Source organism: Coturnix japonica, chromosome 4, assembly GCF_054131305.1.
Source record: "Coturnix japonica strain WE chromosome 4, WE-NBRP24, whole genome shotgun sequence".
In the NCBI taxonomy this organism is placed as follows: Eukaryota; Metazoa; Chordata; class Aves; order Galliformes; family Phasianidae; genus Coturnix; species Coturnix japonica.
In genome coordinates, this window is record NC_140666.1 from 12,827,525 (window position 1) to 12,843,249 (window position 15,725).

At 46.7% G+C, this 15,725-nt stretch overlaps 1 long non-coding RNA gene across 1 annotated transcript in view; it reads left to right on the forward strand.

Moving 5' to 3' along the window:
- LOC146760949 (uncharacterized) overlaps nt 1-14,649 on the forward strand; it is a 58,872-nt gene extending 44,223 nt beyond the window's left edge. The window contains exons 2-4 of the long non-coding RNA XR_014945659.1: nt 11,757-11,889; nt 13,096-13,225; nt 13,822-14,649. This is a non-coding gene — a long non-coding RNA (uncharacterized LOC146760949). The remainder of the gene's footprint in view (nt 1-11,756; nt 11,890-13,095; nt 13,226-13,821) is intronic.
- Nucleotides 14,650-15,725: the final 1,076 nt, after the last annotated feature.

Sequence of the window (15,725 nt, forward strand, 5' to 3'; positions counted from 1 at the left end):
ATATAGCATCGTGATTTCATGGCAAGATCAAGGCTGGAGAAGACCCTTGTTCAAATGGCGGGTAATTAACAAAGGTGATGGAGGGGAAGCTTGAAAAAACCTGAAAGGCCAATTGACCGAATATGATGCATTTTAAAGTTTCCCTCAGCACAGGGTAAGGCTGCATCCATCATTTATACAAACTGCTGAAAATAAGCCATCGTTTTCACTTACGTTCTATTAAATTGTTATCATTAGATAATTCAGAGGCAGTAGGATCAAGTCTGCAAGGGAAGTATTAACAGAGTCCTTCCTGGGCTCACTTTTTTCTAGCAGTTGTTCCAACACATGTAATTATGAATAAAATAGTCTCTAAAAAGGCCTCCTCAGATTCAGGGAGAGATGAGAACAATAGGGTAGCGATTAAAAAAGGTAGTTCCTCTCAGCCAATTGTTTTTAATAAAATGGTAAAAGTGAAGAAAACACCAGGAAACTGTAATTAGGATGATAATGCTTTGTTCTACAGAAATATGTGCCCTGTTGCCTCTCCTATTACAGAGCAACAAAGGGAATGAAGTGGAAGGGAAGGGGAAAGTGGGGATGAATGGGGGTTGTTAAATACTGGACTGGAAAGGTCAATAATCTCGCCTGGAAGGTAAAGCCAGCTCCAAACCTCCAGCAGGGTTGCTCTGAGCACTGCCCAGCCTGCACACAGGCCTTTTTGGGCAGGTAGGAAAGGGTGACTTTGCTTTTACAGGGTGGATGTGGGGCATGTGGGTCCCTGGCAGTGCCCCATCCTGGCTCAAGGCTTGTGTCCTTCTCTTTGCTCCACTCTGGGCTGCTAGCAAGACCTGCTACAGAGACAGAAGATTCCCATAGCACATGTGTGTGTTCCCAGTGCTCACCTGATGGGTAAAGGCTGCAGGCATTAATTTTATTTATTTGCATTTAAAAATTAAAAGAAAAAAACCCAAAAACAAAACACAAAGCAGCATAAAATGCATGAGGGGGCAAAAACTGGAGGGAAAAGGAAAGCTTCAAATTATCTGGCATTTCTTTTGTTTCACCTATGGTCAGTGCCCAATTACAACATGGAAGAGGGGGAGCATTTCTTGTCCAGCAGCCTCCAACACATCTCCTGTAGTGAGGCAGGAAAGACCAAATTTTACATCTCTGAAAGCAGCAAAATAAACCAGAAAATATCATCATCTTACCCAGAAGGAGAAGGAATGAATCCTTTCAATCTCATGCAAAGAAGCAAGAAAGATCACAAAATCAAAGCGTTTTAAAGCACTCCTGGGTCACATTAAGCAGCTGGCACAGAGCAGCAGGGAAGTGCACAGTGTAGTTACTGCTTATTTTGAGGGCTTTATTTTGTTTGTTTCATTTTTATTCTTCCAGAGTCGTGATAGAAAACAATGTGAGCTTGCCTTGTGGGAGAGGATGAAAATGTCTCTTGCGGGGTTGCAGAGCTGCACCTGAGCAACCAATGTTCCCTTGTTGCTGGACTTGGAGTCACATCAATGCTTTCTGCCCTTTGCCAGCAAAGCTCTCGTGATTTCAGATATATTGTCTGAGCACATCCGTTGGAGGACAGGCAGAGACCACCAACACTCTAGCTCCAAACAGGCTTGTTTCAAAGGGAAAAATGGTGGATTCTCACCACGGTGATTATAGGGGATTATTCGAGGATTCTCAGAAGTATCTGAAAACCAATCTTTCTAAGTTATTTCTGAATAGCTATTGAATGGATAATTTCCATACCCATTATCAAAATGATGTGCTGGTGGTGAAATTTAGCTGTATTGTATTTGATCAGTAATTGGTGAAATGTTTTCCTAGGGTTAAAAGTAGTGTCAGCAACAGCTCTGTGTAGGGATTTACAAGGTGTTTAGATATATTTTTATGTATTCAGTTGCTTTATGCTACCCAAATGCTTTGATGGTGTGGAGAAAGCTAACGGGATTTATCTGACTATTTAAAGACAAGCTGAAAAGACTTTTACCTTCCAAGACCCAAGTTCAGAGTTGCATCGCTTCTGTTAGCTGCTGGTGGCACAACAACATCTAAAACAACACATGATGCTGAAGTCTTGGCAATTAATGGCTTGCAGGTCTGTAGAATAGGGCAGGCTCAAAAGATATCAATGGAAAAGCAATTACCAAGGAAAACATTGCTGTTAAGGCTGAAAACTTTCCTTAGTTTAGTTTGTTTCTTTCTGTCTGTGGCTGTAAGAACTAAGATTACACCGTATCTTTGGTTTTGTCTCACATCATTTAAAATAAGAATTTGGGAAACTGTCCCCCAGTTTTTCTACTAAGACAAAGAGATTATTAAGGCTGGGAGAGAGTAAAAATGGAGATTTGGATAAGAGAACTGCACCTCCGCCTCCTCCATTTACAGTTACAGGTAAACTGAAAAGCTAAAGGCCATTCTGAGATGCCGTGTTTATAAACCCAATCTGGGGTAACATGGCAAGAAGAGATTTTTGTAATCAGCTCTAACGTTGCTTGATATAACACATAGAATCTCAAACCATTGCAAGACAAGAAGTCAGATATTATAGATCAACAAGCGTAGCCTAACATCACCAGGCTCGGTGATATGAAACAAAGCTTTGCATCAACTGGATATTGATTACTAACTTTTGATAGCAGCATCACTTCATTGTTGTGTATTTGAGGTAAATTTGCTTGTGTTCAAAACACTGAACTGAGAGAGTATTTGTCTTCCTATACTGAAGTATCTTTAATACTGATGTTTCCCATAGAAGACCTTACTGATTTCTCTTTTAGTGGACCCCTGTGGAAAGCCCCATGCTCAGGGCACCAGCAGAAAAAGAAATTGGGAAGGAGAGGGAAAAAAATGCAACATGTCCACCTTGGATGCCTTGCAACACATCTAGCTGGGGGAACTGCCAGGGGGAACCATTTACATGCGCTCTCCTTGTCAGAAGAGCAAGCAGGCTGAAAAAGTTGGATGTGCACAGTAAGTGGAAGCTGACCCAGGCAGCCTTGATTTACATAGTGCACACTTGGGACCTGCTCATTACCACATCCCCCTAATCATCACCTCTACATGATGGGCACATGGACGTGAATATGTCCCGGGATCCCCAGTGCTTCATTCTCCTTACAGCCTCCAGCCTAGTTCTTTTGCGGTTCCTGTGATATGACAGATGCACATATCATTGAAAGCAGGTCTTGCATGGCATTACACAATGTAAATCAATAATGTGAAAATACAGCCGTTAACACAATGTACAGTTTTGCCTATTACTACAATGCCCTGCTTGTTCCAAAAGAAAGCAATTTTATGCTCCACTGAAGCATGGTTTGCTTCGCCTTCAACTAGCGGCAAATGCCAGCTACTGCAAAACGTAAGCATTACGCAAGCAATGTCCTGGATTTATTTATATGTATCCATGCAAAGACTAATTTCCTCAAGGGCTGGGGCTGGATTGTGACACTGGGACAGAGTCCCTGGGAAAGAGGGGCTGAACTGCTCTGACCCTGCCTCCACCAGCACTCAGGTCCTCATCCGGCAGAGATGCAATGCCCCATACAACTCAGTGCATCCCATTGGATGTGATGTATGGAAATCATACCATGAAGCCTCTGACCCTGTAGTTATAGAAATGAGCCTGATCATCTGCTCCCGTGGGCTTCAGTTCAGGTAGAAATTAATTCCTCTTAGCTCAGCAGGGATCTGGCCAACACTAGGGGGTTCATCCAGGAGGAGCCAAATGCTGGGTCTCATCGCTGGGCCCTTCTGAACCCATTGGGTTTTGGTCCACAACACAAATCTGTGCCCCTCTCTTGTGGGCTGTCATCCATGGGAGAGAAAACGATCCTGTTGGCTTTATTATTTCTATTATATGGCCTAGATTAATTTTGATTTTCCTTTGACTCCTTTGTTGTGTTTATTTCAAGGGATTTCTGTCACTTCCTTTCTATACTTCAGCTTATCTAGAAAATATCTGTCAGGAGTGATTGTGTATGACTTGAAGAAAGTGCAATTTTTAAGACTCGAATTCACTTTAAAATCCACACTGCTTTCTATTCTTTGTTTCCCCCCACATTAACGTGTCTCCAAGCTGAAGCTCCCACAGCTGACAACGCTGTGTATGTTATTAGAAATTACTGCCACGAGACCTTTCCACAACCAGGTCCCTCTCTCTCCCATTTCTTGTTCTAAGCATGAGACTTGCATGGAATTGCCATGTGCTGAGTATTTGCATTACAGCCCGGGATGCTCTGAATATTCATCTTCAAGGAGCTGGAGGAGAACTGCAGAGGAAACCCAAGATCTTCCAGAGAAAATTCCCCAAAACCATAGACAAGTATTTTCAAATGTGAATGGCATTCTGCTGCTCTGACAATCCTCTTTAAATATATCATTACCATAGACGACTAGACAGACAGACACATACGGTTGACATTAGCATGTAGCTTCTGCTGTCACCCGCAGACGAGCTGCGTGGATGGAATGATGATGCTCTTGGCCTGACTTTGGGGAGTTTCACATATTAGACAGTACTAAAAGAATTTTTAATTGGACTCATTTTACTTCTTTCTTTTTTTCTATCAGAAATGAGACAATGCGCGTGAACCCCTGTGGTTACTGTAGTCTCAATCAGCTGCCAAACAATATTATAGAAGTTATGATTGGATTAATGAAACGCTTGTAACAAAATTAAGATTGCAAGGAAATTATCCTATTAGGGGCTTTAATTTAAACTGGTGGGACAAAATTAGTCCTAAGTTAGAGAAAACAACTAATTGACTAGATATCACTCAGTTGATAAATGCACCAGGAGCCTGCTCCTGGGATCTCATTCTGCTGTTTGTATGGACAATACAACAGCAGCTCTATTCCATCTCCTTTTGCATTGAAATGGTGCTGAGCTCTGAAGGTGCAGAGGATAGAATGGTTTGGGATGGCCTCTGGACCTTCCTTGGGATCCTGACCACTCTGTTGTGGTCATCCAGCATTGACACCACTTCCACCACTGGCACACTAAGATGAGATGAGAACTCACTTCTGCCCATGGCCTCATGTCTCACCCAGTAGAGGACACCTCAGTGATGGTGATGGACTGGTCTAAGCTGTGTTCTCCACACAAACATGTGTTTAACTCCCTGGGCTGTGATTCTGGGAACTGACAGAGTGCTGGTCCCATTCCTTGGTGTGGTTTTGGGAGATGACAGTAGGACAGTATGGGTATTCTGGGTCCCAGCTGCATGTTGGGGGAATGGATGGGTGGATGAAGGAGAAGGGGAGCCTTGTTGAGTCTGTAAGGGGATCCCCTCTGTGATACTGATAACCTGCTAAGCAGGACCACTTTGAGCCAGGACTCATAGTGTTGGTAAAGGCTATCAGAAAAAAACACACGAATCCCTGTGTATCTGGTGGCTGCTATCCACAGTCACGTTGGGGTTTCCTTTGATTTCCAAGACCCCATCAGATCTCCCCAACTGCCCATGGCATTTCAGACATGCTCCTGGCTGCCTAAGAGCAAAGCTTGATTTCCTCCAGAAATCTTGCCTCTTTAGGAAAGCATTTCCAGTGTCTGTGTCTGTCCTTGGCCCTCAAGTGGTAAATCCCAGATAAATAAAACTGTATTCAAAGCAATAAATTCACTGCCTTTCCTCTGAGGCTTTATTTTCTCATTTAGTGACCCCTTGTTCCTCATGTCTTTGACACTTCTCCGATGTGCATTAAGCAAATATGCAATCATCCTTTCACTCTCTATCTTTGCTTTCATTATGATTTTTTACACTTCATTACATTTCCCTCTATAATTGCAACTCTTTATTGTACCAAAGTTTTATGGCTCTTTCCTCTCTTCTCTCACTTCTTGTGTTTCTTTGTTATTCACGTTAGCTTTTCTTGACACTGTGTTCCTAGTACATTTTCTAGATGTCAAGCAAACTCTTAGGCCTAAACTCATTTATCTTTGAACACTTTCCATTTCCACTTCAGTGCCCTACCCCAATGAATTCCATCCAGAACTTCCTTTTCTTCTAAAATTGGCTGTGCTGCTTTTATTCAGTGTTCTTCCCTTTTTAGGCCTAATTATAAATCCAATTGTTAGCCCCTGAATGCTTCCACGAGCTCCATTCATTTTCAAGCGCTGTTCTGCCATAACTGCCAGGGGAAGTTGCGTGACTGCCCTTTCAAAATCCTAAGATGATCCATAGGAGAAAGAGAGATGTTATTTCTAACTTAAATTAAGCCTTCGCACAAGATTGTGCTGTCTGTCCCCAAGGCCTGGCTGCCCGTCCCCAGATTTAGTTGCCTTAAGAAGGAGAAAGATGCTCAGCACTGTGGTTTATCCCAGTCCTGGTGCAGTTGAGCACAGGGATCTGGTTGAAATTCCACTGCTCCTGCCAAAGAGGCTCAAAGTGGCACATGGCTCATCCTCCCAAGCACACAAACCACTGCTTTCCTTCAGAATTTAGCACCAGCTGCTTGAATAACCAAGTGTTAACTCTGGGTGTCACTGAGCTGCTGGTTGAAATTCAGCTTGGTGGCGTGGTCATGTGGGCTGTATGGGGAACCCTTCTAAATGATATGATAGATTTGGGATTTGTTCCTTAGATACATGTGGCAGCATTTGCCTTTCCAGTTCAGGTGTCCAGGAGATCTAGGTAGCTTTCTCTGGGCTGAATATTCTCAAAAAGGGAACAATCAGAGCTGGGAGTGTGGGATGAAGCAAAAAGTGAACAGGAATATGATGCTCTTCTTGTGCAAACGTTGGCAGGATTTGCTGAGCTCACTAAGAAGCAAAGCAGCACTCTTGCTTCTCCTCCAGAATTGCCCTTGGAGGGACACAATGACAAAAAGAATTGCTCTTGTCCACTTATTTACTGATTTAACCTGATTTATTCCTGTTCTTGGAGTATCTGGAATAAGCACGAGTAATGTGATGACAAAGTTCATCCTTTGCTATGAGTCGAGGAGTAGAATGTCACCGAATGCACACACCTGGGGCACCGTCATCCCCAGCCAGCATGGGGCTGCTCTGCTCTGCTCTCCAGGCTTGCAAAAGCTCCCTGCTCTGACTCCTTGTGACCTTTCAGACCACTGCTCAAGCAAAGTCAGCAACCCTAAAGGATAAAGGGTGCTGATACTTCAGGAATGTGGACGATAGCAGTGCACCCTGAGGTGCGTAGATATGTGTAGTTGTGCACATTGTACCAGGCACTTATAGAATCATAGAAAGTTGGGTTGGAAGGGACCTTAAATCCCAACCAGCCCCAATCCCTGCCATGGGCTGGTTGCCCCACACCAGAGCAGGCTGCCCAGGGCCTATCCATGGCCTTGGGCACCTCTAGGGTGCCCAACACCCACAGCTTCTCTGGGCAGATCCACACCATCACTGTCCCTACCATAGGATTGCTGCAGTGATTGTAAGCAAATAAACTCAAAATCAGTGCAAGGTTTTGACAATTTTAAATTAACTTTCTTGAGTGAAGCTACTTGAAATGGTGGGATATGTTACTAATTTGTTGGTTTTGGTGTGACAGCCATCTCCAGTGGGTGATGGGAAATGTTGGGGTGTTTTAACCACCACCTGAAATGTTCATCCCCATTTGCAAAACCATTTGTTTTATGGAATCTTTAGCATATTCCTATGTGTGGACAGGGTGTTATCTGTCAGATAGGAATAGGGAGATGTCTTAAGTAGCTTCTCTGTATCAGTCCAGTCAAAAGAGATGACCTGAAAAAAATCAGCTATCATGTAAAGTATCATGTAAGTAATCTCACAATTTTGCTAAGTATCTACAGTCAGCTGTATATCTGGATGACTATGACTGGATTATTATAGTCTGTCATTTCAATATGAATTCAGACAATATTTTAAGTGGGTATTATTTAATAGGCTGGAAGAAGCCTTTGGAGCTGTTATTATCTCTCATGTAAATAAGCGTTAAAGCAATTTGAGCAGGCGTATCAGCTTCCTATGGACCACACGGCTCCCATGGAATGGCTGAGGGCTTGGTACCACACCAGAGCTGCCACCCTAGGGGATGGGGATGCTGGCTCTGGGAGGTGTGTGAACCCCCTAGTTGGTAAGCAGGGGACATTAGTTTGAAGGGCTGGAGCTGTGCTTGGCAGGATGAAATTCAACATGAGACTTGGACTTCAGAGATACTTTCACCAAGACTTCATGGGTTGAATTTACCAATCACTTCACTGCAGCTACAGCTGACAGCCGCAGTCAGTGAGTGGGAATGGAACCCCAATTGGCACCCAAAGCTGTTTAATACTGCCATAAGAAACATTGGTGGGAACACAGGGTGTCCTGAACATCACCATAAGAGTAAGTTGCATCCAGTTGGTTTTCCATCCCTGCCCCAACACCTCGCTGCAGCTCCAGCTGCCTCCTGATATTGTGGGGTTTTTTTTATTCAGCTCAATAAAAATCTGTGATTCATTAAGTGCTTGTCATGTTTTGATACGTGGATCAGGAACTGATCAATAGCCAGCCAAATTTAATAAAAAGGAGCTCCATTCTTGGGAAATGAGCTTGTTACCATGCCAACTATCGATCTCTCCTGACAAGCTGCTGTAAGTTGCAAAATGGGGTCTTGATGGGTTGGTTGGTGTCCTTGCTGCCTGCCAGCCTCCACTGCAGCCTCTTTATTTAAAAGACTTTGGAGACAACCTTATTTTTAAATGCTATATCTATGTAACTCTTTGGCAGAGGTTCTAGATTGCCTGGAGCTACCAGAAATCATCCACAGGCTGTGCTTTTCTTACTGGCTGTAAGGTGGTGGCATCACAGTGCAGAAGGAGCAGAGCTCTGGGTATAGACCCAGTCTGATATGAGTGATGCTCTGAAACAACAGTCCAACAGCGGCCCACATCCTTCCCCAGGACTGTGGCTCAAGGCCAGGGATGGAGGTTTTAAGATTGGATGGTGAATGGCATGTTGGTTGCTGAGAGTTCGTAGGCTATGGAAATCCAACTCTGTGCTCTGCACAGTCCCTGAGACTCCCCTAGAGGAGGTTATCCAGTAAAAGCAAAACAAAGGCAGAATTTGATAGAAGATGATATAAAGATCTCACTGAATGCCACTCGGGGAGAGAGAGTAATAGTGTAATTCATGGCTTTACCAGATTAAGTACCATAAAACTTATCTTGATCTGATGTTGAAATTAGCTCTGCTTTGAGTGGGGTGGGTCTCAAGACCTCCAGAGATTACTTCTGACTGATGTTTTTCCATGATTTCATCTCAGCAATGTGATGTGAGGTCTGACACAGAAATGAGCATAGAACCTGCATTCCTGGGTGCTCCGACCTGCAGGGGGACCTACATCAAACACCAAATACTGCTGAGAAGTACCGGTGTATTTGAGATGCTGGAGCAGTCCCAGTCCATTGGCTCCATGAAATAGAGATTCTTAAGCAGTGCTGTTTGCTGGAGTTACGTCACTGCCTGCCCTGCTTTCTACTTACTGTATCCCTCCTCTGTGGGCTGAGCTCATCCCAAATGCTCCACTTTGAGATCCCTTCTTTCAAAACCTTTCTCTAGTGAAAATCAGCAGATATTGCCACAGAGTTAGTTAATGTGAATCCTTCCATGGAAAGGTCCTTTTCATATGTGATAAAGTGGGGTGGAAATCTTCAGTGAGGTGTGAGGACTAGTGTGGCAGCGTGTGCTGGGCAGGGATGGGGTGCAGCACCTCTTGCACTTAAATGTGTTGTAGAATCACAGAATCACTATGATTGGAAAAGAGCTCTAAGTCCATCTAGTCCAACCATCGATGCATCACCACCCTGTGCCAAATGGAGTCTAAAACAGAACTCTTCCTAAATTCCAGTGGGTGTTGTTATGGGGAATGCCAGCGCAGAGCCCTACAGGATTTTCAAGCACTAACAACTGCACATTGTATTCACTGTTGCAGTTTGCATTGCAGCATGGCACTGGTGAAGAAGTAAGACAGCCGCATGCTGGCACCACTGCAATGGCAACGAGAGGAGGACCCTCTGAACCCCATGGGAGGATATGGTGGTACTTTGCAGGAACAGAACTACAGCCCCTGGGCACTCAGCCCTTGCCCTGCTCAGCCTGGCTCTCACACCAGAAACAGCAGACAGCACAGCAGTCCAGCAGGCTTGGGTGATAACTGACCTGGAAAACACCTCTTGCTTAGGATCTCACCAGCATTAGCCCTGCAGGCAGCTGCCCTCATCCAGAACTGCTGCAGAGCGGTATGAGGGGAATGGCACGGAGAGCAGCGCTGGCAGCAGCTGTGTGTCCCCATCCTCAGCTGTGTGCTCCCCAAGGAGCCCACTTGGCAGCTTCTAAGATTCACCATCAGCCTCACATCACATCGTGCTTTGGCTGAAAGTTGAGCTGACTGTGTGCTGCCTCTGCAGGCTCCTGGTGTGCCTCCCCTCCCTGAGCACACAGCAATGTCTTAAGGATGGGACACGTGTGCTTTGGCTGTCTGAAACTGTGACGTTTTCTCTATAGGAGAAAACATTTAATTTTGCTCTAAATTCTGTTATAACCTAATTGATCTCCATTTGTATCCCGGATAATAAATCACAGCAACATGAAGTCTCATGCACAGAACTGAAGTGGTTTCTTAAAGCAAATTTGGCAAGAAATAAGTCATCATCTTGCAAAGCCAGTTCACTCTCATACACAGCACTCCCTGAGCTCTCTGCTAAAAGCTGCGAGCAGGCACGAAAAGTCATCATTATGAAAAATGGGGAGAGATCTCTGAGTCGTAGCAAAGCCCTGTGAGATGCACCACATGATGCTGCTATCAAAACAACACAGAACTTGGTCAGAGAATCACCCCATGAGTCCTCCCCAACTCCTGGGCTTGCAGTGCAAGGGTACTCAGATATCACAAGAGCCATTAGTTTGGCTCCTTAGAAAAATAAGGTCGTGCTGCTCTCACATCTTCCCTCAGTGCTTTCCCTCTCTCTTCTTCCCTCCTCAGCTAATGTTGTGATTTTTTTGCTGGCTTTTTTTCCGGCCTTTCTTTCTAGTTTCCATTTCTGTCGTGCAAACGCGCCACGGCGAAGAGATGTAAGCAATGCATAATATATTTGCAGTAATGTATGATTCATTTAGCAGCTTTCATAATTAATGCGGATGTGTTTTACATACACAGAACTTCCTGCCTGCATTTTATGATGTGAACACTCTTCAAAATCTAATAAAATGTAAGCCATTAAAAACAATGGTACTTTTCCTGTTATGAGATTTGTGTGCAGCTTTGCAGCAGGAGCTCGGTGTGAGCTGGTGCTCCAAAGGCTGATTTTTTTGCTGCTCCTAATTCCATGGGTAGAAACAATCTGTGTTATTCCAATGATACCACCGTGGCTGTGGGTATCCTCCTGCTTTCATACCTTGAAAACTTTCCAACCCAAATACTTCTCCTATCCACTGGCTGGAGGTTAGCAACCCAGATGAAATTATGCTGAATTTGTGAAAAAGAAACTTGCAAAGACCATACGGCAGCATCTGTAAAATATCAGCTAAATAACGCCAGGATTTCCACCTCCAAGAATCCTTGTCCTTGCTTGGGGCACACACAGCTCTGGGCCCCAACACCTTTTTTGCAGTGGTATTTCTGTGTCTATTTCCTTCCCACTGGTATCAATGCAAGGCATGGGCTGCTGAATTGCTCAGGCCATTCACTTTGTCTACATATTATTCTCTTCCTCAGGCAAAACTGGAAACCCAAAACTATCCTGCATCTCATATTGAAGCTGAGTTACCCACTGAGCTTTGTTCCTTTATGCAGACAGGTTTGGGAGCTCTTCATTTCCTATGGTCACACTATGCATGCGTGGAAAATTAATGCCAACAACAAAATATCATCAAGGACACCAGCACCCACCTGGGGAGCACCATTGCAGGGCTGTGACTGTCAGCAGGTGAGAAGCATCATTGGTTGCAAGGAGTTAAACCTGTGTTCTCTGGGGTGGGCTTGAAACACAGAGCTGTTGGGTATATCTCATGTTGTCTGGTTTGGAGATGGGTATTTTTTTCCCTTGCAGCTGAGGAGGCTTATTGCAGTGTTGAGTTCTGAGTGCAGGGTTAGAGACTGTGCTGTATATTTACCAGATGGTGGATTTGGTCTGTGTGCTTATTTCTGCCTTTGCTCTTTCTTTTTTTAATGGTTGTTAAATTCATTATTTAGAGGGGAAGCCTATATAAATGTGTACCTGCTCTAAGGTTCTAGAAAGGCAGCGAGCGGGGGAAGGTGAAGAAGCAGTGCTATGCTAAAACACGTATATTTGAAGACTGTTTTAAGTGCATCCTGTTAGTATCAGAGACCTGGCAGTGACTTCTACCTGTGGCAGGTGATGCTGAGGCTTCCTGTACAGCTGTACCTATTTCAGTGCCATCCTTGCTGCAGTTTCTACTGCATCATCCCTTCTCCTTAAGCGCAGAAAGTCACAGGGCTGCTCCCCTGGGGTGCCCCAGCAGCAGCAGTATTAGTGACAAGGTGACAGGGACTGCCAAATGGACAGATCCAGGATGGGTTGGGGGGCTGGAGGGGGCTTAGGCTGGGTGTGGGGGGCTGCTATGGGCCTCCGGTCTCCTAAATAGATGAGAGGGTCTCCAAAACAGATTTCCAGCCCGGGAGGGGGGGGGGGACGGGACAATGCAGTCTTCTATTTTTCGCCCATATGGCACGGGGTCCAGGTCTGCCCCATGTCACCTGGCTGGAAGGAAGGGTAGAAAGTGCCTTTGAGGGGGGGAACATCCCGAGTCTGTTCAGGGGTAACAGAACGCAGAGGGGGCACGGTGTGGTCAATAGGATTCTCCCCAAAAGCGTTTTGCGTGGAAGGAAGGGTAAATGGAGCAAACGCTGCGCTGGAAGATTTTTAATTCACCCTCCGAGCAGCTCCTGCTCCGGATGCTGATGGGGAGGGTTATGCCCCGACCCCACGGCGGCGCGCCCAGCGTTGGGGAGCTCGGGGGCGCGCAGGGCTCCCCGCGGGCGCGGCGCGGGTGCCCGGGGGGCTCTGCTTGCGGGACAGATGAGGAGGGCACGGGTGGTTCCGGCACCCACAGTGCCTGGAGTTTGTAAGATATAAACCATATCTGTAAATATAACGTTTCCCCTGCACTAGGAAGCCACCTCTTCGTTTGCACCTTTCGTTTTCGACGTTTCAGGGCGAGCTGCGCTACAACAGCCTGCGCGTTAAAACGGGGAATGAAACAGAAATGGAAATAAACGCCCGCATCTGTCTCGTTTTTAAGGTAAATGCTGAAATCACCTCTTGTCTCCCAGTCCGGCTACTTTCACCCAAGGAACATGGGTAGAAGTCAATGTCCGGGGAAAAATTGCAACCACCATCTGCAAACGAAGAGTGGGAAATCTTACGGGATACAGTGATGGAGCAAAAGGGGGGGATGGAAAACATCTGTACATCGGTTGAGCACCGGGAGCCTTTGTGCCCGAGTCGTTTTGGAAGGCGGAGGGACATCGGGACTTCCCGTCCCTCCTTGTGCCCTTCCTGTGCAGTGCAGTTGTCACAGAGAAGGACGCACCGGGGAGCTCTGGGCACAGCCGTGTCCCCGAAATTTGCACCTGCAAAGAGGGAGAGAGCCAGGCGAGGGGAATGTGCGACGGAACGGAGAAATATCGAATGTTTGTGGACGTGTGCGTTGCCAGAGGTTTGAGCGGTTTGTCTGAAAACACCCAGAGTTAGAGGCGGAGAGGAGGGGAGGGAGGGGGGATTTTAATAAAAACCATTTGGCACTTGTCTTCAATTAGAGTCCAGACATCCAGCAATAAGGCAAAAAAAAAAACCTTTCTTTTTTCTCCCTTTCTTTCTTTTTAATCTCACTCGCAGTCTGGCTGAAGAGGTAAAGGCGGCTCACACGCAACGATTTCGGGGCACGGAGTTGAAACGAGAGAGCCAATTCAGGCGTCGTTGTCACCGTTCGTGCCACCTCCTCCCGCCCCGGCAGCTCTCCTCCTCCCCCCGGCACACGCCGCGGAGCTTCGTACCGCTTCCCCGTACGGGAAGGGCTCCTCCGTCCGCAGACGGAACACCGACGGCAGCCCCGGGGGCGCGGCCGTGAGCCGGGAAGCGGAGGAGCCGCACATGAGCGGAGCGCCCTCGGCTTTCTGCCGCCGTCGGGGCAGCCCCTCTCCCGTCACTATGTCCCAGGCAGGTGATGGGCACCTCGGGATGTGACAACACCCCCCCGATATTCCCCTGCATCGGAGTGTCCGTGACAAATAGAGGCAAGGCGAGGCAGGAAAGGGGGAGGAGGGAGAGAAAGGCGCGTACACAATAGCCAGGCAAATTGTTAGCAACTCCGGCGTTCGGGGAAGCCGGTCCTGGAACTGCGCTCTCATCAGTCACCGCTCCTGAAGTGATAGTAAAAATGCATCTAAACACGCTGCGGTGTGATGTATAAAAGCACAGCGGGATGAGCTGCTTTCCAAAAAGGGACTTGGTGATTGGATATGCCCTGGCATGATTGACAAGAGCTTAGTTTGGTAAAGAGAAGACACGCAAGCTTTCACAGCGGGATTTCTTTTCTAAAATATATCACACTAGCCTTTGAAAAGCGCCGCACACTATAAGGGAAATAAGGTTGCTTTATAGTGCGCTGACATTTCTTTAAAACACAACTAAGATCAAAAAAAGAAATAAAATGTGTTCCAAACACAATGTTTTAATTAGTTTATTCTGTGCGTTTGCTTTTATCTGGTGTATATATCACGGATCCCCACCCTTTAATTAAAACAACTGGCTGCCTATACAACGGCGGAGACAAATGCTTAACTTTCTCCTTTGTACCTACAAGCAAACGCAATTTACTACAGCTCTCAGAAGAGTTTTGAAAATAAACGTGGTCGCCTCGAATGCTGTCGGGGTTCGGGCGAAGGCAGCTGGAAATGGCCGTTTCCTGGCTCGGAAAACTCGGGGGGAGGCGGACCCCGCGGGCAGCACTGCCCGGCCCGGCCCCACAAGGGGCAAAGAGCTGAGGGAGCCGAGGGTGGAGTGGGATGTGGGGCTTTCGGGTTGCTGGGCTGCTTTGGGGGTTTGGTTTTGTTTTTTTCTCTCTCTTTTTTCCCCCTTTTTATTTTTTTTTCCTTTCTTTTCTTTCTTTCTTTTTTTCTTTTCCCTTTCTTTTTTTTTTTTTTTTTTCCCTCCTCTCGGTGCTGCCCCCTTTGAGGCCAAGCTTGGCACCCCGCGTTGAGGAGCTGAGGCACTTCTTAAAGGGGAGCCCCCGTCTGCCCGCTGCCAGCCCGGCTTCTCGTTGCGGACCTGAAGAGGGGAATAAAAACCTTTTAGGAAGCATCGACTCCTTCGCCCCGTGGCAAGCATACGGGCTGTGGGGCAGTTCACGGTGCGGGAGGGGGGGTCCTCTCTGCCCCCGTGTCCCACAGCGCGAAGCCTGAGCGGGTCAGCGGAGTAAAGGCGACACTCGATAGGAAAAATAGGGCAGAACAAGGGAGGGCCGTCTGCTGGCTCGCTGTCACCCCCGGGCACGGCGGTTGCAGACAGAGGGAGGACGGCATGGGGCAAACCTGGTCTCGAGGGGGGATGGGAGAGGGGGGACATTAGGGCACTGCCCCCCACCCAGCGCTGCTGTTCTCCCTGCTTTGGCCTCAAGGCTTCCAGGGGGGATTTTAGGGGTGAAAGCTGCTCCCGTAGATGGACTGTATCACCCGCGGGACCGCTGCCGCTTTGCCCGCTTCGTGCCCCTGCCTGTTGGGGTTCACCCGCCGTCAGGGCTG